The following is a 20207-nucleotide window of genomic DNA, read 5'->3' as shown; positions in this document are numbered from 1 at the left end:
ACGCAGTTAAAACTCAGAGGCGATACATACCTATGCAGTTGGTTGGACTGGAGCTGGTGAAAGCTGTCAGTAGAGAAGACTTCTCCAGTAAGTAGTTCATGGCTATAGAGCCTTTTCTGAGTCCCTCCCACCCCCCTTCTGAAGACCCTTCTTTACAGTGAACTAGCGTCCCTTGACCTGCCTCGGTGTCCTGGTCACACCTGCAGCAAGGTTCTCCCTACACTCAGCTACCACTGCAGCTTCACCTAGCACGTGGCTTCACCACTAGCCCCTAGACTGGGGCCAAGCCTAGGACAGGGTCCTGATCATCTCTGCATTACCATGGAGGGGTGGAGGTCACATATCTCCTGCACATCCAGTGTGCTCCAAAGAGGACTGCTGAATGAATAGATGAGTCAAAAAAGCTGAAGCCATCCCTTCGCTGTAGAGAAGAGGATTCAGCCCCCGCCGGAAGCACGTCTCGGGGAGGAAGAAGGGAAACCCCAGCCTCACTCCCACCTCCACTGCCCACCTACCCACACCTGCCAGGAGTGCTCCAGATACAGGGCCTTCGCACTGGCCGTTCCCTCTCCCTGGAACATTTTTCCAACAGATACCCCATGGCTCACTCCTCCCTTTCCCCCTTTTTCAAATCTTGGCTCATATCGGACCTTCTCAGAGTGGCCTTCCCTCACCATCCCATTTAACATAGCATCTGCTGTCCTACTCCCCCCACTGTGGCCCTTCCCACTCCCATCCCCTTCTGTCTTCTCATCACCATATCATGTATCTTGTGTACGGTCTGCCTCTGCCACGGGAGTGTAAGTTCCATGATGGGAGCGCTGTGTCTACCTTGTTGATGGCTGCACCCCTAGTGCCTGGACATCATCAGAAGTCAGTGGATATTTACAAATAGAAGGAATCTGCCTCCTCCCGTCCTTTGTTACAAGAAGCCAGCTGTCCTCTTATCCAAACCCAGTACCTCCACCTGTGTTCGGAATTGCATCCCTTCCTGCCTTTGGCGATTCTTATTCCATCAACTACTTCTTCTCTCTTCCCCATATAGTTAAAGCTTCATTTCAGCTGCGTAATAATTCTGGTCTTTATCTTGGACCTTGTATATGTCAGACTCTGTCCTACAAATTTTATATTACTTCATTTAAGCCTGACAGTAGCCCGAGAATGTAGAAATGATGATCCATTTCTACCTGAGAGGAAACAGAGGCACAGAGAAGGGGAAAATCCTGCCCGGGGCCACACAACTACTAAGAAGGGATGTCAGGATTTGAACCCAGCAGGCTGGCTCAGAGCCTTATGACTCTGCCATGTTGCTGGCTCATCCCCACTAGCATTTATATATATGTTTGCTTTTCTCATCTTCAATAAACGACCCAACTTTTCTTTCATACACCCCTCAGCTACTTCTCTGTCTCTTGCCAGCACTTTGCAAACTTCTACACTGTCTGTGATTCCTTGCTCCACCCTCTCCCCCTACCACTCCATTCTGGTTCATGTCCCCAACACTCTATCAAAAGCACTCTTGTATGAACACCTTGTGATGGGCATGTCTGTCCCCATTTTATTTGAACTCTGTCAACATTTGGTGGCACGTCCTCCTTCCTGGATGAGCAAAGTCGGGACTTCCTGGTTCTGGCCACAGGGTGGCCCTGGACAAACCTTCTCCCTCTGGAGGAAATAAGCTACTGGGAAGAGTCATGATAAACGATCCCAAGTGAAGAGAAGGGTTAGAGTCCTCAGGGCATCTTTAAGATTCCTTCTGGCTCTGAAAATCCATTATTTTAAATCACACTCCTCTCAACACTTTAAGGTTCCATTAATAACGACATAAAATCCCTCCTTGATTCTTTCTGTTCCCCTAACAGAGGGTGCCCCCCAATGAAAAAATCTCAATTTTTCTCTATATTCACACCCAACAAGATTTTGTCCAGCATTACTTTCTATCAAAATATAGAAAATATTTTTCTTACAAAGTATTAGTTTTATAAAATTTTCAGATAAAAAGTATGGTTGAATATTTTTGTCAACATCTTCCTGCCCCCCCCACCAAAATTTACTCCCCAAGAGCGATGGCTTCACTATTCCAGGTGACAATCCCAGTCCCAGACGTACATGTTAACAAAACACATCCTTAGGAAGGGGATGTGGATTCCAAGAGAACAGTGAAAAGTATTAATAACTTCATTTGCTTGAGCTCCACCCTGTGCCAGGCGCTGTACCAGTGGCATGTTAATTTTCATATTTTGGTTTTAGAAATAGGACATGCAGGCTCAAAATGTTTAAGTGATTTGCCCAGGGTCACCCCCAGCAAATAAACTGTCAGAGCAGGGATTCAGTTTGCATGTAGTCAAACCACGTGTGCCTGCAGAACACTGGCTCCTGCACCCTGCCCTTCACCTGCTGCATGTAAGAATTTAATACACAGTCAAAGAGATGCCAGAGACTTAAGAGGAAGCAAAGGTTACTCAATAAGTAGTTGTGAGACACTTGGTGAGCTAATTGGGAAAATATTCAAGTCAGATTCTCCACTGGCACCACACCAATAAGGACAAAATGTGATCTAGCCATTAAAAACTATGCTTAGGAAGAGTTTTATATGAAAATTCATTCAATCCTATTTTAGTCCATTTGGGCAGCTAGAAGATAATACTGTAGTCTGGGGGGCTTATAAACAACACCAATTGATTGCTCACAGCTCTGGAGGCTGGAAGTCTGAGGTCAGGGTGCCAGCATGGCCAGATGAGGGCCCTCTTCTAAGTCACAGACGTCTTTTATCCTCACATGGCAGAAGGGGTGAGGGGTCTCTCTGAAGCCTCTTCTATAAGGGCGCTAACCCCATTCATGAGGCCTCCACCCTCATGACCTAATCACCCCCAAAGGCCCCATCTCCAAATACCATCACATTGGGCATTAGGATTCCAACATGTGAATTTGCGGGGTGGAGGACACAAACATTCAAACCATAGCACTTCCACTGGCCTGTCACTTAGTCTCCACTATTGACAGTTGCTGCGGGCTCCTGCTGCAGACACAGTGTTAGCCTTGCCTGTCGTTTTCTGCTTTTTTATTGTATTAGAAATATACCACTGCAAAACCTTAACGGAGAGGTTGGCAGCCCTGAAAACTTCTCATTTCATTCATGTCACACGGTGTGGATAAATCCGTGCTCTTTAAAGAGAAGCAGAATGTCTGTCCGACGTGCCGTGCTCTGCTCTTGAACCCGCCTCGCTGGGACTTGAAAGCTCTCCGCCTTAAGCTGGCCTTTCTTCCCTCCCCTTTGTTCACTTCTTGACAGACCTGCATTCAGAGAGGCCGTGTCCCTATTAACACAGCTGCAGTCTTTTCCTGAGAAAACCCCTGGAGGGCACCTGGGTTGGGGACGACTTTCAAGTCACTTTTCTTCTGGGTGTTTGATATGTCTTGTCCCCTTCCCTACTCTGCGGGACCTGGATAAATGCGGCTCCCCCGACAGCCGACACCACTCAGGGAACGTTGCTGTCACCCGGAAGGAGCACGGCGGGACCGTCAGTAAGGGTGCTGGAGTTCTGGTTCCCAACGTGCTCTAGCTTTGCAGCCCTTGGCCTCTCGAGGTCTTGAGGTCCTTCTCTGCAAAGCGGGGTCCTGTGGTGGGATTAAAGCAAGAAGCTCCGGGCAGACGTGAATGTCAGTTGCAGTGTTGTTATTGAAGGTGATGGCTGCTGCCTTCGGGGTCAGAAGAAACCACTGCTGCGTGTGGACTCTGCCGAGCCCCCTCGGATCAGCTGTCCTCAGGGAAGCTGCCTTCCAACAGCATGGTCCATTAGGGAGAAATAAGGAGCGGTGGATGGAAGAAAATGGAATGTGTTATCTGTGGCAGAACTGTGATTCTCACCGCTGCTGCTGCTCCGTCGGATGGCTCTGCAGCCGTCCAGTGGGGAGATCTGCCCGAGATTAAATTAGTGCATTTTCTTTTCTTCAGCAAAGAAGTGCTCAGCTAACTAGCACGAGAGGCACATCTGACAGTCATGTTGCCAAGACCTGGGTGTGGTCCATCCACCAGTCACGGGGCTGTGCTGGATGGAGCCCCAGGGGGACCCACAGGGTGTGGCCTGGTCCCTGAGTGTGTTGGCGACACATCAGTTCTCCTGAACGAGACCCTGAAATGTCCCTTAGGTCCTAGATTCCCTCCTCCTTCATCAAGTGTCAACACTCCTCCAGGTTTTCCTTGAAACTCTTCTCTGCTGCTCCCTCCCAGACCTTCCTCCTAGGCCCTTCCCCTAGATGTCAGGGTTGCTCAGAGCCCACCCTTAGCCCTTGAGAAGCCCCGGCTTCCATTGTTCATCTACATGCCCACAACTCCTGATGCACTTCCAGGTTCCAGAATCACAGAACAGACTAGTCACTGCCACACAGACCTCAGACCTGACCGGCACTCACACCTCCAACCTGCTCTCCCCCAGGTTTCCCTCAGGGAATGGCACCCACCCAGTCATGCAGAATCAGGGTGCTGTGGACACTCCCCATCCTCTCTCACCAGGTTTCCCCTCCAAGATCACCCAGCCTTCAGACTCTCCCACCTGAGGACAGCAGGTACCATGCCCTCATGCCTTCCCTCAGGTTCCCCGCCATGGTTTCTGTCTTACCCCCCTGTCTGCAGAGAGTCATCCTTTGCCAAACGCTCCTACGTGGGACCTGGATTTCCAAAATGCAAAGTGCAACATGGCGCTTCCTCCTTGAAGTTCTTCTGGGTTCCCTCTCTGAGCCCCATTGCTTTCAAAATAAAGTTCGGGTTCCTTAGCATAGCACAGAAGACTCTGAGTCTGCCCTCATCTTCACTTTCTCACACATCCACCTGCTAACTCCACCAAGCAACGGGCAGTTTCCGGAACGTGTGAGTCAGATCATAAGATTGTGCCTTTGAACATTATCCTCTCTCTCCAGAACCCTTTATTCTGTTTTCCATTTACTTAATTCAGAGTTTATGACTTGCCAGCCCCAGGTCATATCTGGCCTGGGGAGCTTTCACAGTGTTAAATCTTTTAGGATTAAGAGGCCAATTGTAAAAACCCAAGGGATTAGTCATTATAAAATATCTTAAGTTTTGGCTTCTTTTGAACAATCAGAACCCTGAACCGTAGTAACTGGTGGAGATGAGAAGCAGCTGTGCCTCACGTTGGGGGCGGGGTATAAACTATATTTTCCCACAGTCCACATCACTCCTTACTGTCTTACACTGTACTGTTTCACTTATTTATGTGACCTGCCTAGACCTTGAAGGCATTTGAGTTGGAGATCCCTAGACCCACTCCTACTCAGGTAGCAAAACTCAGCTCATGTCACCTTCTCCATGACCTTCCCTGACTCAGAAGCCCCGCTTATGCCAGGTACAGCAAGGCTACGGGAACTGAGGGTGTATAGGAAGTGGCAGGGAGTACTAGTTCCTTGCTCCCTTTCAATGACAACTGACAAGATGCTTATTGATAAAATCAACCAGAGCAGAAGAGGAACACCCAGAGGCACCATCGTCCCCACCCCACACACAATATTCAGAAGAAAAAAGTTCTGGAAAAGAAAATTTGGGAGCTCCATTCTCCCTATGATGTGGCGCGAGGCTGCTTTCTTGGACTTGCTGATTGAATCACTAACTGATAGACTAGTAATGGAAAGCCAGCCCTGGCTCTGGAGGGATACTCAGCCCTAACGCCTTAGGTGTGAGCTGTGGTCTCCATCCCCACTCCCCAGCGCGTGCTCTGTGGGAGTCCAAGGCTCTGGGGAGGAATTGGGGGGGTGGTTCTGCCCTTTGGGTCCCCCTTGTGAGCTGCTTTCTGATTGCCTTTGAGAAAAGCCCTGAGACAGTGCTCAGGGTGGAGAAAAATGAACTCCAGCCCTGTTGCTTCAGGGCACGGAAAGTGACATCAGCCAACAAACATCACTGCAGCTGGTAGCAGGTGGGGGGTGGGATGCGGATGGGCATAGGGAGGATGCTGGCACCCAAGGCTGTGTCCAGGTTGATGCTAGAATCGGGTGTCTGAATGGGGACTTGAGAAGGCATCTGCTCAGATGGATAGTGGAGAAGCGACCATCACCAGAGTTAACACTGACTGACTAGGCACTTACCACGGGGTAGACACGGACCAAACCCTCACTGTGGATTTTCTCCTTTTGTCCCTAACGCAGCCCTAAGAGGTGGGCGTTTTTATGACCCCCATTTTGTTTAGGGATGTTAAGCATCATATCCAAGGGTTTACAGGGAAGAGGGAGCTGGGGCAGGAATTGAACCTGGCATCATATCCAAGGGTTTACAGGGAAGAGGGAGCTGGGGCAGGATTTGAACCTGGCTCTGCCTGACGGATTATCTCCAAATCAGGAACTTGGTGCAAGAGGTTGGGGTGGAGTGATGGTGAAAGTCTGAGCTCAGTCAGAACTGGGGCATGCTGTAACGGGAGCAAACCCAGAAGAGAAGCCAGAGAGCAGGGCCAGACGGGCATCGTACCTGGGACTCTACACCTGACTCCAGACATGCCCGCAACTCCAGCTGCCACAGCTGAGAGGAGGAGGCGTGAAGCCATGTCAGGACAAGCGGAGTGTACAAGTGACCCGGGGTTGTTCCATACCTCTTGATTCCCACCCCTCATTCTAGGAGACTTTGACCTTAACACTTTGAATATTTCCAGCAGCTTCGGACAGGAAGTTCAGGCTGTGCAGAAGGCTGGGAACCTGGTTCCTGTTCTAAAGAAGCACAAAGGAGAGGAACAAAGATGGGTTAACAGGAAGCCCCCCCTCCTTTGATTTTCCTCTTGCCCTAAGCATCATTCCAGACGTCCGGGGTGGGCTGGGCCCTGAAGCGGCATCACAGTCACAGGCCTGCCTACCTCCAAGGTCTGGGCTGGTGGCCCTGGATGGTGCCCAGGGGACAGTGGCTCAAGTTGTCACTAAGGGCTCTGCATCTGGGGGCTGCTTCAGAGCCTCACCCTCTTTCCATTTCTCCTGCCATCACATTCCTGTAGAAAGTGCCAGGGGAGAAGGCTAGGGTGAAGGGGGACACCCCGGCCCCTCCTTGAGGTTTAGAATAATCAAGAGGCAAAGAGAATTCTCTACCTCCCGACTGACAGGTGGACAGGAAATTTAACCCTTTTTTTTTCTGGATAGTAGAACACCTGCACATGCTTTGCATGGGCACATTCAGAACCAGGTGATGCTGTGGACGGGAGCAGGGAGAGGATACACAGAGCCTAGCCATCCCCTGGCAGAGGGGATGGGAGAAAGGGATCTAGCCTCTTGTTTTCTTGGTGGAAATGCCTCTTTCATCCAACACTGCCGTTAACATGGGCTTTGGTGAGATCCCTAACTCCACCCTCACTAGCGGAATATGTAAAACGGAGCTTCCTCACCTCTTAAAATGAGTAAACCATGAAGAGTAAAAGAGATAATGATTACGTATAAACAGCTTGGCAGACGCTATTTTAAATTTTATTTTTATTGTTGTTCCTATTAAACTTTTCTGAGAAGAGAGAGTAGGTCATGGCTGAATTCTTCTTCCTTCTCTTCTTTTTGTTCTAATTAACGTGTATGATGGGCCCCGGGCTGGGCTCTGGGGTCACAGTGGGGGATGGAGACAGTCTCCAGTCTGAAGGTTCTTAAAATTGAAATTTGGAGACAAGAAACACTCACACACATACACGTACAGGAAACGCTGCAGCAAAGGAACAGAATCATAACCACCCATCCATACACTGGGTGATGCTAAGAAGAAACGAGGAGAAGCAGTGATTAGAGACTGAGGGTATACTTGGGAGCAGGCAGGGAAGAGCTGTCTGGGAGGGTGGCATTTTGTCAGAACCCCAGAATACGAGGAGGGCAGCCTCGAAAGGGCTGTGGGAAGAGCATCAGGCAGACGGGTCTGCACAAGCCATGGTCCCAAAGCAAGAGGAGCCTGATGGGTGAATGGATCCCAATCTTCCCTCATGTAAAATTCATGTTGTTTCTGGGCCCTCCACGCCCCATAAGATGGTCTCTGAATCTTCATCCCCACCTCTGTTTATTGGTCCCATTTTCTCCTCAAGATTGTGACTTTCTCATATAACCTCTCCCTCTTTCCTTCTCTCCCCTCATTGCTTCTTTACCTTATTTTTACAAATACACTTTTTAAATTTTTAAAATATTCTCCTTCTGCCTGGTCCTGCTCTCGACCTGCTTCTCTTTGCCTCGCAAACCTCTAGCAAGGCCAGACTGTAATCATGGCCCCCTTTTATCAGGGACCTCTCTGAAATCTCGCATCACCTCGCCACACCAAGGAAAGAGGTCTCTCAACTGTCACCCAGAGCCCGCTGATGCCCCAGCCAGTGGCCCTGGAGCATCCTCATCCCATGTGCCCTTCCGCTGGGGGTGCTTGCCCCCCTTGGTCACAGCTTTGGTCTCTCGGTTCTCCCCTCACTTCTTTGTCCTTCTCCATGCCCTTTGCTCCCTTGGTTCCTCCTTCCAACTCTCTAAATGAGGGCAAAGACCGAAGCTTAATCCTGGGGTCTCTGCTACGTTAAAGATGGCTACACTCATGGCTTCAACCGTCTCCCTCCAAATGGCTTCTGATCTCCATCTCAGCTCTGACCTCTCTCCTAAATATTATTCATTTACGTATTGGTTACAGTTGCCCACCATCCAGGTGACCATGGACAAGTCCCTTCCCACCTTGGGGTGTCATCGCTGTACCTGGAAAATACAGGGGAATGGGCTGGCTGGCCTCTTTTGTACCTACACTCCAATAATTGGTGATTCAATGATTTTTAAATGTCTTCATTCCTACATAGATGAACTCTATCCTCTTAAAATCATCATGTTTAAAGTCAAACTCATCATTGGACCTTAAGGCACAGCTTTCCCTCTGGATTCCGATACCCACAGTGGGCTCAGCCATCACTGACCATCCCAGAGTATTGTCATTTCTCCTCTGTAACCAAGACTCCCTAGCTCTCTCTTCCTTTCCATTTATGGCCCCTGCCCCCCAGCCCAGACCCTCCATGCTGCTCCTATAGATGACCTGGGTCGTCTCCCTAGCTTCTGCCCCTTCCAGCAACATACAGTCTACACATTCCTGTTCAAAACATTTCAAGGGTCTCAATTGTTCATAGCAGCTCCTCTTCAGCTTTGTGGAATCCTTTGAGAATCCTTTAAAATGTATGGATCCTCTGCCCAGAGAAATGCCTAAGATTTCAAGAGGTTCATGGATCTCCTAAAACCCATCACAGACTCTTTAGAGGTCTTTGGACCCCAGATTAGACCAAAGCAACCCCTCAAAGAATCAAGTGTGAGTTCCTCAGATCCTGACAGCCTGGCTCTGTACCCCCTGTCCTATCGTATTTTCCTCCACCCTCAGGTCGTCCCGAAGCCCCCCACTCCAGCCAAGTCCCAAAGGTAGGAACAGCTCTTTGATGTGCACTTGAACCTTCTTTGTCTCAGGCCATTCTCCCCATCTGGATCATCAATTTCATTCTTCTTCCAGCTAAGTCTTGGACCATTCCTTCAAGTTCCCACCCTGATCCCACCTCGTCTAGAAAATGTTTCTCTTGCCACCGCCCTTTGTGGGGACTCCCTCTTTGGAGCTCCTACAGATCTGAATCATCATCACTAGGAGCACAATATTGTCAATTTTTGTTTCTGTGACATGGCAGGGCTCACCACTGAGGACAGGGATGCTTACTAGGTTGAGATGCTTGCTGGTGATAATGAATCTTCCTGATAACTGAAGGAAGAAGGCTTCCGAAATCCTCCAATTGAGCTATGACTGATGCCAGCTTTTCTATATTTTATTACATACACTCACATGCTTTTCTAAAATGTGGTACATTGAGCGTAATTTATCAGGAACACCCATCCTGCTGTAATAGAATGATTCTCCAAGTGGTACTGAGAGGCAGGGAATAAAGATGCTGCTGGGCCTGTCTTGCCAGTTCATCAAGAGGCTTCGTTGAGATGTGAAAGCATCTACTGTGATGCCTGGCATGTGGCAGACCCTCAGTGTGTAAGTTTGCCTTCCACCTCCCTTAGAGTGGCTTTTTCCCCTTTTAAATGTAGAGCAGGTGGTAGGTGAAAATAGCTCAGCACCCATTTATTGCCCTACTCTAAGATTTCAGGGCAAGGAATTTAGAGGTGTAGAAAAAGGATTAGCTATTTCCATTGAGTCTGGACTCACTCAACAGGGAAGGTATCCAGTGGTGATGCTTTGCAGCTAGAGAAGACCTGTGGGGTTGTTGAACCTCATTTACAGATGGGGAAATTGAGGCCCTGAGAGCTTAGGGCCTGCCCTTGAGGTGGCAGATCTCCCAGCTCTCACTCACCCCAGACATGTTTCTCATCCTCACACAGGACGATGTGTGATGCACATTCCTGTTCACAACATTTCAAGGGTCTCAACTGTTCATAGCAGCTCCTCTTCAGCTTTGTGGTATCCTTTGAGAATCCTTTAAAATGTATGGGGTCCTTCCCTGGTGGCTCAGTGGTTGGGAGTCCGCCTGCCAATGCAGGGGACACGGGTTCGATCCCTGGTCTGGGAGGATCCCACATGCCGTGGAGTGGCTGGGCCCGTGTGCCATAACTGCTGAGCCTGCGCTCCAGAGCCCGCGAGCCACTACTGAAGCCCGTGCTGCCTAGAGCCTGTGCTCCGCAACGAGAAGCCACTGCAATGAGAAGCCCACTCACTGCAGCCAAGAGCGGCCCCCTCTCGCCACAGCTAGGGAAAGCCCACGTGCAGCAATGAAGACCCAACACAGCCAAAAATAAATAAATAAATATTTTAAAATGTATGGATCCTCTGGCCAGAGAAATGCCTAAACTTTCAAGAGTTTCTCCTCCATCAGACCACAAACTCCTCAAGCACTTTTTCTGTGCTGGGTTCATCTTTGCCTGTCACCAGCATCTCGCACAGGGCTTGTGAGCCCTTGTGTGTGACGAATCAGATGCATTTTACTCACACAGCTTTGTGATGACCACACAAGACTCGTGGTAACAGTCATGGAAACCAGGTACCAGGGAGCCTTCCTGCGGCTTTTCTCCAGGGGCACTGGGATGCCTTGTAAGGCGGCTGTTTCTGCACCTAATTGGGAACAGACTGACTTTTCCAGCAGACTTGGCCCCTGGCAGAGGGTGTGCTGGTTACCCTAAAGTGCTGTACTTGAGATATAGTCATTGAGCATTTACTGGGCGACTTGCCCTGGGTATATGGAGATGAACAGGATAGAAATGGATCTTTCCCTCATGGAGAATCATCTTGTGGAAGATGAAAAAAAGAAGAACAGAAGTAAATATACCATCACCTGGTCCAGGCAGAACAACCCTCTCCAGTGGCTAATCTCCACCTATTTCCAAGACAGAAAATAAAAACAACACTACACAATGGGAATCTGATGAAGACCCCAAACCCAAAAGTCAACACAGTTTGCTTTATTTTATCTCAATTGATCTCAACTCTCAAATATTCCAGCTTCAAAAGGTAAGATTAGGTACCATTAAGCCAGCCAGACCGGCACTGATTTAAAAAACCCTCCTTGATACTACAGGATGGAGGAGGTTGCAGACCCTTATTAATCTCTTTGTTATCAGCATGATCTCAGCCTGCCAGGAGCCAGCATACCTGATTCCCAATTCTGGCCACATCCACATCCCTCTGGTCCTCTGGCTTCTGCGTACCAGGCCATGGAGCTTGTATATAGCACCATGAATTACCCTGTTAAGAAACCTTTAACAGTGGGCTGGTCTTTTCTCCAAGGAATCAGGGAAAAGGAAAAGTGCATTTCATCTATAACCAAGACGGAACTCAATGGATTTCAGATCAGACAATCATGTGGGAGCTGATATAAACCATCATATTTTCTCTCCTTTGGCCATGAAAAGGAATATATAAATGATTGCAGAATGTAGGTGGCAGGAGCTGTTCTGAGCTTCTCTCTGGAACTAACTCCCTCCTTCCTGCCCTCCCTCCTTTCCTTCCTTTATTCTCCAAACCAGCACTTACCCTCTGCCAGGCACTGTGCAAGGGGCTGAAAGTACAACGCAGCACAGATGTGAAATGGTCCTAGCCCTCCTAAAGCTACAATCTACCAGGCAGGAAAGGCACCATGCAAGAAGTATGAACCGTGAGGAGGAAAATATAGAGGGCGCCGGGAGACTCTAAGATGGGAGTCTCACCTAGAGTTGTTTCTGGGAGTTGGTGGCAGGGCTCAATCATCCTTGCCTTTTGAGTCATCCACAAGGTTGTTTCATTGGAGAATTCTTTTTCTGAGCACTGGGCAATTTCCCAGATACAATGAGAAATCGTATCTGTAACTAGGTACTTTTTTGGAAGATTAACTCACTTACTCTCTATAGAAGTTTTACAAGGACTTGTCGCGGCTTTGCTGCCAAGGGGGCAGATAATGGTCACAGAGAGAAGTAAGGCAACCACAACATCACAGCATCGACTTCAGTCATTTTGGGGGTCTACCTTTACGTGTTTTGCTAATCCCACTTTATTGACTTAATAGTTTTCTTTAAATCGACTCACTTAAAAACTTAAATGAATTAATCATCAAAGGAACCTTTATATCACTACCATAAATAGAATACCAATATCCCTTGCCCTAAATAGAAAGTAATGGCAAAAATAAATACAATTAAATTCTTGGTTTCCAGCCTGCCCAGAGGCTGTCTTTATCTGAAGTAGCAGATTGGTTTTTAAAGGCTCCCCTCTACTTGCCTTTGATAGCCCCTAGAGGCCTCCCCCATCAATTCCTCTGCTTTTTATAACTGAGAATGGAGTTTGGAATTAGATTGCTGGCTGGGCAGGCCACCAAAACCACTCAGGAACCCCAAGAAATCTAAGGAACTGTAACCACGTGTGCCAACTGTGAAGTGGGGCCATTGGCTGTGTGAATGATCACATCCAAGCCAAGCTCATGAGGGGACTTAATGACACAGTCAAGGAGTACTTGGCTGACCAGCTTCTCTGGAAATTTCGATCACATGCTCCAGCCCTGGGTCAAAGTTATTCTGGTACAGACATTGCGGCCTCCTTAAGCTTATTTAATAAATCAATTCAATCTTGGTTAAGATTTCTCCTTGCCTTGGGACTTCCCTGGTGGTCCAGTGGTTAAGACTCTGCGCTCCCAATGCAGGGGGCATGGGTTCGATCTCTGGTGGGAGAACTAATATGCCATATGCTGCACGGCATGGCTAAAATAAACCCAAAAAACAAGTTTTAAGAACTTCTTGGCCAAGAAAGTTGCAAAGAAAGGGTTAACTCTGAAATCTAGATTAAAAAAAAAAAGCCTCATGGATGAGATGGAAAATAAACTGCATTTAAAAAAAAAAAAAAGATTTCTCCTTGCCTTACTTCATGCCTCAGGCCTCATTTGTGGGAGGGTGAAAGGGAGAGAAGAAGGTTAATCCACAGGCCTAAACCCCGGCACCCTGGAAACGGCCAGGTAGACCTTCATAAAATTCAGTTCTTTTTTCTGTGTTTATCAAGCAGTTACTTTACCTGAGTTTCAGTTTACTCATCCATAAAATGGGTTTTTCCAGGGTTTTATAATGAAATAATGTATGAAAAACCCTGGTGTGCACACAGGCATCCAGCTGTAATAATAACCATTACTGATTTTTCTGACATCCTTTTGAGAGTCAAGGCCAACTCTGATGGGCAACAGGGATCCTCAGACAAGTTTCCCCTGGTTTGATGGGCCAAGGTCTTTGCCTTGGGCTGGGGCTCTGCAGAAGGTCATGAAACCAATTATTCCCACCAGTGCAGGGAGTGTGTATGCAAATTACCTGGGGTCTTGTTCTGATGCAGATTTCATCAGGTGTGGATCTGGGGTGAGGCCTGAGATTTTGCATTTCTACCAAAACTCCAGGTGAAGCCCATGTGGCTGGTCCAAGGACCGCACTTTGATTGACAAGGCCCAGTGGTTCTCCAAGTGTGGTCCTCGAAAGGGCCAGAGATATCAGCGTCACCTGGAACTTGTTAGTGATGCCAGTTTTCAGGCTCCACCCCAGACCTGCTGAATCAGAAACTCTGGGGTGGGGCCGGCACTGTTTGTAACAGCCCCCAGTTTTGGGACTGCCTGACCCTGGAAACCACAGCACTTGCTCACTCCAGTTGTCTTCTGGGAGTTGCCTGGCATGAGCCTAAATGGGGAGAGTCAGCTGTATCTCAGCAGGTTCCAGACCAGCAGGAACTCCCTTCTCTGTTCCCTTGAGCCAAAAACACTAACCATGGCTACTTTGATGCAGATGGTAGGAAAAGCGCAGCTAGGAACCCAGATCTGGGAGAGGGGTGGTCTGGGCTATCTGCACCCTTGGCCTCCCACCTCTCTCCCCCCTGCTTCCCTCCCCCACCACTCCCTGACTTCCATGCAGTTTAGACTTTGACAGAGACCTTTTGGACCCCTCCACTGAAGTTAGACAGGAAGGCAGGCCAACGAGTAGTTACAGAGAGTCCATGAAAAGTGTATGTTTGCACTTTCCAAGGTCCTAAATCCCAGGTGTTGGGAATTTGGGCCCCCTCCAGCAAGTGTATCCAGATATGCTCACAACAAAGAAATGGTTTGTATATCTCTAATTCCAGTCTACGTCCCTTTCTCTTTTTCTCCCTCTACTGCCTCCCAACCATGATTTTTGTGCTATATCATTTTTTGAATTAAATAGTACTCACATTGATGTTGCTTTGTTAATACCACAACTATGCTCTTCAAATAAATCAATGTATCTTGAGCACCTGCCAGGCACTCTTCTGGCTGCTTTCATTTGTGTGTGTGTGCGTGTGTGTGTGTGTGTGTGCATGTGTGTGTTTAGTTGTGGTAAAATACACCTAACGTAAAATTTACCATTTTCACCATTTCCAGCTGTACGGTTCAGTAGTGTCAAGTACATTCACATTGCTGTGCAACCAATCTCCAGAGTTTTCATCCTGCAAACAACACTGAAGCTCTGTGTGCCAACTGAACAGCAACTCCCCTCCCGCAGCTCCTGGCAACTACCCCTCTACTTCCTGTCTCCATGAATTTGACTATTCTAGTCATATAAGTGGACTCATACAATATCTGTTCTCTGTGTCTGGTTTATTTCACTTAGTATAATGTCCTCAAGGCTCATCCATGTTGTAGCAGGTGTCAGAATTTCTTTCCCTTTTAAGGCTGAGTAACATTCCATTGTACATACATACCACATTTTGCTTATCCATTCATCCGTTGATGGACATTTTTTGGCTATTGCAAATAATACTGCTATAAACACGGGTATAAAAATATCTGTTCAAATCCCTGCTTTTGATTCTTTGGGGTATATACCCAGAAGAGGAGTTGCTGGGTCGGATGGTAATTCTATTTTTAATTTTTTGAGGAACCACCCTGCTGTTTTTCACAGCAGCTGCACCATTTTACATTCCCACGATTTATAATTTACTCCTCAGAACACTGTGAGTTGGATACTAGTAACTCCATTATACAGATTAGGAAACTGAGGCTCAGAGAGGTGAAGCCACCTGCCTGAGGTCACGCAGGTAATAAGCGTTTCATCAGCGATTAGAGCCTCAGTCTTTCCATAGCAGCTCCCAGGGGCTCCAAAGGTGTGGCCTAGTGTCCAGAGGCATGAGCAGTGAGTCTGGCTCATAGAGAAGACTTGACAGTCCTTACTGACCGGAGAAAAGGAAGGCCCCAGGCTGGCAGCTGGGAGAGGTTTACAAAGAAGCCCTAAGGGAGTCATCCTAATGACGCTGGAGGGTAGAGCTTTGGCGGCAGTACCCTCTGGGGAAGGGGCTGCAGAGCCTTAGCTGGCTCCACCCCCAATGCTAGATGGTCCCCGTCTTCTGGAGCTATTTGTCGAGGAGCTGCTTCTCTCATGCTGCAGTCTAAGAGGCTCTCTGCCCGGTCCAGGACCTGTACACCACTGTGGGTTTCTCTCTTGCCCTTCTATTTGCCTCTCCTGGGAACTAAACCTATGGACTGGGGTATAGTTTGGACATCAGGCAGAGTCCGCTTAGAGCTAAATCCCAAACTTAGGAACCTCAGAGGTGCAGTAGGAGGGGCTTTGCTGCTTACAGGAGAAGAGCAAACGAAAGTCGCCTGATCAATTTACCAGCTCATTTTCTCCGGGTATCTTAGCCTCCCCGCTGCATTATTTAATGGCATTTACTAAGCAAGAAGGTGTGAATTAATCCTGTGTAGCGCTCCTCCGAGCATGGCCAATATTCTTGTTCTTGAAATTGGAGATGGGAAACCTAACAGCAAGCGCCCACACCTCGCTGGACAGAGTTCAAGGGTGTGTGCCCCTCCTCAGCCTTGGCTGAAACGTTGCACCCAAGGGCGTGGTCGCCATAGTGCTTGGGAGGCTCACCTGACATGCCACGAGTCCTTTCTGAAGTCCTAATGTTTCCAGCTTCCCTTTGCAAACTGTCTTTGTGGTACAGAAAATGGCCCAAGGCAGGAGACGGGAGGCAGGGGGGACAGGGGCAGGCGGCCCAGTGATTCGGGGACACAGAGTCACTATGAACAGCGTGGGTGATGGAGTCGGGCAAACTTGGCTGGCACCTCATTTCCTTGTTACTGGCTGTGTGTCCTTAGCAAGTCTTGGCACCTCTTTGGGCCCCTACTTCCTCATCTGCTCGTGCAGCTCCTGGCACAATGTCAGCTCCCAGGAAACGGGCTCCCTGGGCCTGTACAACCTCCCTGCAGAAGCCTGTCCCCTCCCAGCCTACTTTCTTCCCTCCTTGCCAGGTTCCGGGAAGCGGACTGCACTAGCCCTTCTCTCTTTCCCCAGAAGCAAATTCCTCCAGGCCTTAATCGTCTGTGCTGTTTTTCTCTCCCATCAGTGTGTGTGTACGTGTGTGTGTCTACTCCAATGAGTTGGTCAAACAAATGTGCTCCAGAACCACTCTGATGAGACCCGGTGGGGACGAAAAGGGGGCTGGACGGGAGGGAAAGGGGGAAGGTGGAGTGGGGGGCACCATTCCAAAACAAGATGCTGTGGATCTGGCGACCCTAAATCTCGTTGATCTTCTGGGCTGCCATATTCCATTACGGCCTCACCTCTAGTTTCCTGTCTCCTGAGCTCTCTTCCAGCGTTGCTGCTTTCCGGGTTTCTCTCTCCCACAGACCTCTCTCTTTCCAAGCTTCACCCTTTGGAAGCACGAGCATGCATATTTTCCCCACTGGATGTCACTTCGTACGTCCGTTTGGGAGAGTTCTACTGATTCCCTGGAACCTGGGTTCCCATCCCAGCTCTGCAACTGACTAGCTGTGTGACCTTGGCCAAGTTACTTAACTGTTTTGTGCCTCAGGTTCCTCATTATAAAATGGAGAGAATAACAATATGGACCTCATAGGATTAGTTGGGGAGATTACAGGTGCGAACAGAGCTAAAGTGCTTAGGCTATCATATGGCACACAGCAGACCTGCCCCAAAAAACATGACTGTTGTCACCGTCTGCTGGCGTCAGCCTCCACGGAGGAAAGATGTATGAGGAATGAGCCCCTGTTTCTAGAAGCGATGCCCTCTGTTTACTCTTCAAGGTAAGCGGAGACCCCAGACTACAGATTTCAGTGATGGGTAACATTTCCAAAGAATTGGGGTTGGGGACTCAGTTTAGGAAAAAGATCACAGCTACTCTCTACCATCACCCTCTTTCAGGAAAGAAAGGACATCAATACCCAAAAGAAAAAAAAAAAAAAGAACAGCATCTCAAAGGATAGTTCTTGGGAAATGACAGTTGGCATACTTGAAACTAACATAATTGTCATGGCTACATTGTGTTTTTTATTTTTATTTTTTCTTTTCCTTTTTCCTTCTGGATCATCACCCATCAGCACAGGGAAATGCTGATCTCAGGGTCATTTCAACCTCCAGGCATCAACTAAGAGAAGGAGGAGAAATTGTAGCCCGGAGCCTTAAAAGGGGACCAGGAAGCAGAGCTGAGCGTCTCCGTGTTTCTCCAACAATAAGAGCAAAGTGCTGAGGAAACTCTGTGACAGAGCCAGGAGCTTCCTTCTCACAGAGCAATTTCAGAACTCAAACACACACCCACACAGCAAGGCAGGACGCTGGGTTTCCAAGAGCAGCGAATCAGGATTCCAAGTGCTAGAAGTGTCCGGAGGAGCTGCTCCCTGCCGTGTGTAATACAGACACCCCTGGAGCAGTTCCCTTTGCCACTGCGAAGTCTGTGACAGCTGAAGCTAAGAAAATGCTGTGACAGACAGGTCCTGTCAGGACACTGGGCGGCTTCCTAGCCAAGTGACCAACTGCAGGAGACTGGGGAGAATTTAAATCCAGCCCAGCTGCCCCCCAGGAGAGTGACTAACCCCAACACTTAAGGACAAGCCCCAGACCAGCAGTCACTCATTCACAGGGGACGGTTTCCCTGCGTGCAGATGACACCCAAGCGTCTCACCTTGGGGCTTCTCCTGGAGAGGTGGACCTGTCCCTGTTCCCTGGCAGGAGGCGGCCACCTGACCACCCCGCTGGTGGCATTCATGTTCCTGCCCCTGCCTTACTCCTTTCACTGTATCTTTCCACCTGCCTCTTGAATTTGTTTTCGCTTGAGGCAGCTGAGAGGTGCGAGGCTCCTGAAACCCACTGAGGGTCCTTGCAGCTGCTATGAGTCTTGGCTAATCCATCACGATTCCCTGGTTTGACCAGTGTTTGAAAATCATAACACCACTTAAAAGTGCTTCATAGAGAAAATCTTTGAGATGACACACATCAACCTGACCTCTTACTTCTTACTCCCTCAATGTTTCAAACACACAACACAGCCTTTCTGTTCAGCATCCTTTCTGGGGACCAGCCCTTGGAAGGAAACAGTTGGCCCCAACTTAAGTCTGCTCTTAACGCCAGTGTGGAAGCCATTAAGGTGATAAAGATGGACAGAGCAGGCATTTCCTCTCCAGGCAGAAGGAGGATGGGGGAGGTGCTGGCACTGTTGGCAGTGGCAGGGCTAGAAAGGGCTCTCTGGAGAAAATGAGCTGGACAGAGGCTTGGAGGTGGGGCTCTATATCTTTGCTTTTTATCTGAACTGACAGTGGGAAACTTATCACTGGGTCCTCCTCTTTTACAAATTAGAAAGGTGCTTTCATTCCCATTGGCCTGTTCTACAACATTCTGAGACAATGAAAACTGTGCCCTTAACTGGGCTGTGCCCTCCATGTTGGATACACATGTTGGGAAAAGCAAGGGGCTTTCTGAGCAAGTGGAGGGTGTTTAATTGTTATTAGAATCGTGTAGACCTTTGGGGTCAGAAAGGCTGAATGCTTACTTTTGCCATGTGCTAGGCCCAAGTTTGTTCATCCTAAAAATACTTTATGGGCTCTATTTACTAAACCATATACTTATCACCAGGGGCTGGGGATAAGGGAAAAAATAAAACAAAATTGTTGAGTCCATCTCCATAGGATACTGTCACTATGGGATGCTAAGTGTACACACAGGAGAGGCAGCTACCCCAGACTGCCCAAGGAAGGTCTGGGGTCCTGGAATTCTTTGCAAAGGAGGTGATACTAGCCTTCGCCTTAAAGGAGGAGGGAGGGGAAGTAAGGATGGGTGGGGTGTGGGGTTAAGAATAGTGTGTGCAAGGAGGTTGTTCTAGAAAGCAGTAAGAACATGTGCAAAGGCACAGAGGCATGAAGTCATGGTACATTCCAGGGAACTGTGAGCAACACAGAATGTCTGGAGGCCAGGAAGGCTGAAGAGAGAGGCTGGGGCCAGATTAGGTATTACCTTGTACGCCATGCTAAAAGCAATGGGAGCCTTTATAGAATTCCACTATCTCTGAGAAGTATTTATCATTTGCGATCTACAACATCCCCAATTTGTAAAACATAAGCAATTTTAAAATCAAGCAACCCCGCTTTACAAGGGGAAAGAGGCCCTGAGTGGTGAATTGGTTTCTAAGATGGATATCTATTTGCAATTTAAATTTGATGCTAGGAACAGTTGGCAACAAGGGCTTGGAGCAAGTCAGTTAAACACCAGACTTTCTTTCTGTCCTATTTTATCCTCCAATCATGTTTATACTTGAGTGAAGTACATGAGGACTGGGGCGAAGAATGGGCTTTAAAAAAAGGTTGCACGGTCTTGTGCGAATATGTGTGTTTCTTACAGAGTGCCTGGACTGCAAGTGCCCAAGGTCATTTCCTTTCTCATCCACCTGGACTCATCCACTGAAAGGTGCACCTCACATTCTCAGCTGATGGCAGTAGTTGCCAGCCCACGGATCT

The 20207-nt window shown here is 48.4% G+C and overlaps 1 non-coding gene across 1 annotated transcript; it reads right to left on the bottom strand.

Annotated features, from left to right (window-relative positions):
• Positions 1 to 3062: 3062 nt before the first annotated feature.
• On the bottom strand, positions 3063 to 3201 carry LOC115803936 (small nucleolar RNA U109). Its single transcript, XR_004024744.1, has one exon. It is a non-coding gene; the product is annotated as a small nucleolar RNA U109 (small nucleolar RNA).
• Positions 3202 to 20207: the final 17006 nt, after the last annotated feature.

This window comes from Delphinapterus leucas, chromosome 2 (genome assembly GCF_059928025.1).
Source record: "Delphinapterus leucas isolate spDelLeu-1000000601 "Yukka" chromosome 2, BTC_Dleu_Yukka2, whole genome shotgun sequence".
In the NCBI taxonomy this organism is placed as follows: domain Eukaryota; kingdom Metazoa; phylum Chordata; class Mammalia; order Artiodactyla; family Monodontidae; genus Delphinapterus; species Delphinapterus leucas.
Note: the sequence above shows the minus strand (reverse complement) of the source record. Positions and strands in the feature narration are given on the sequence as shown.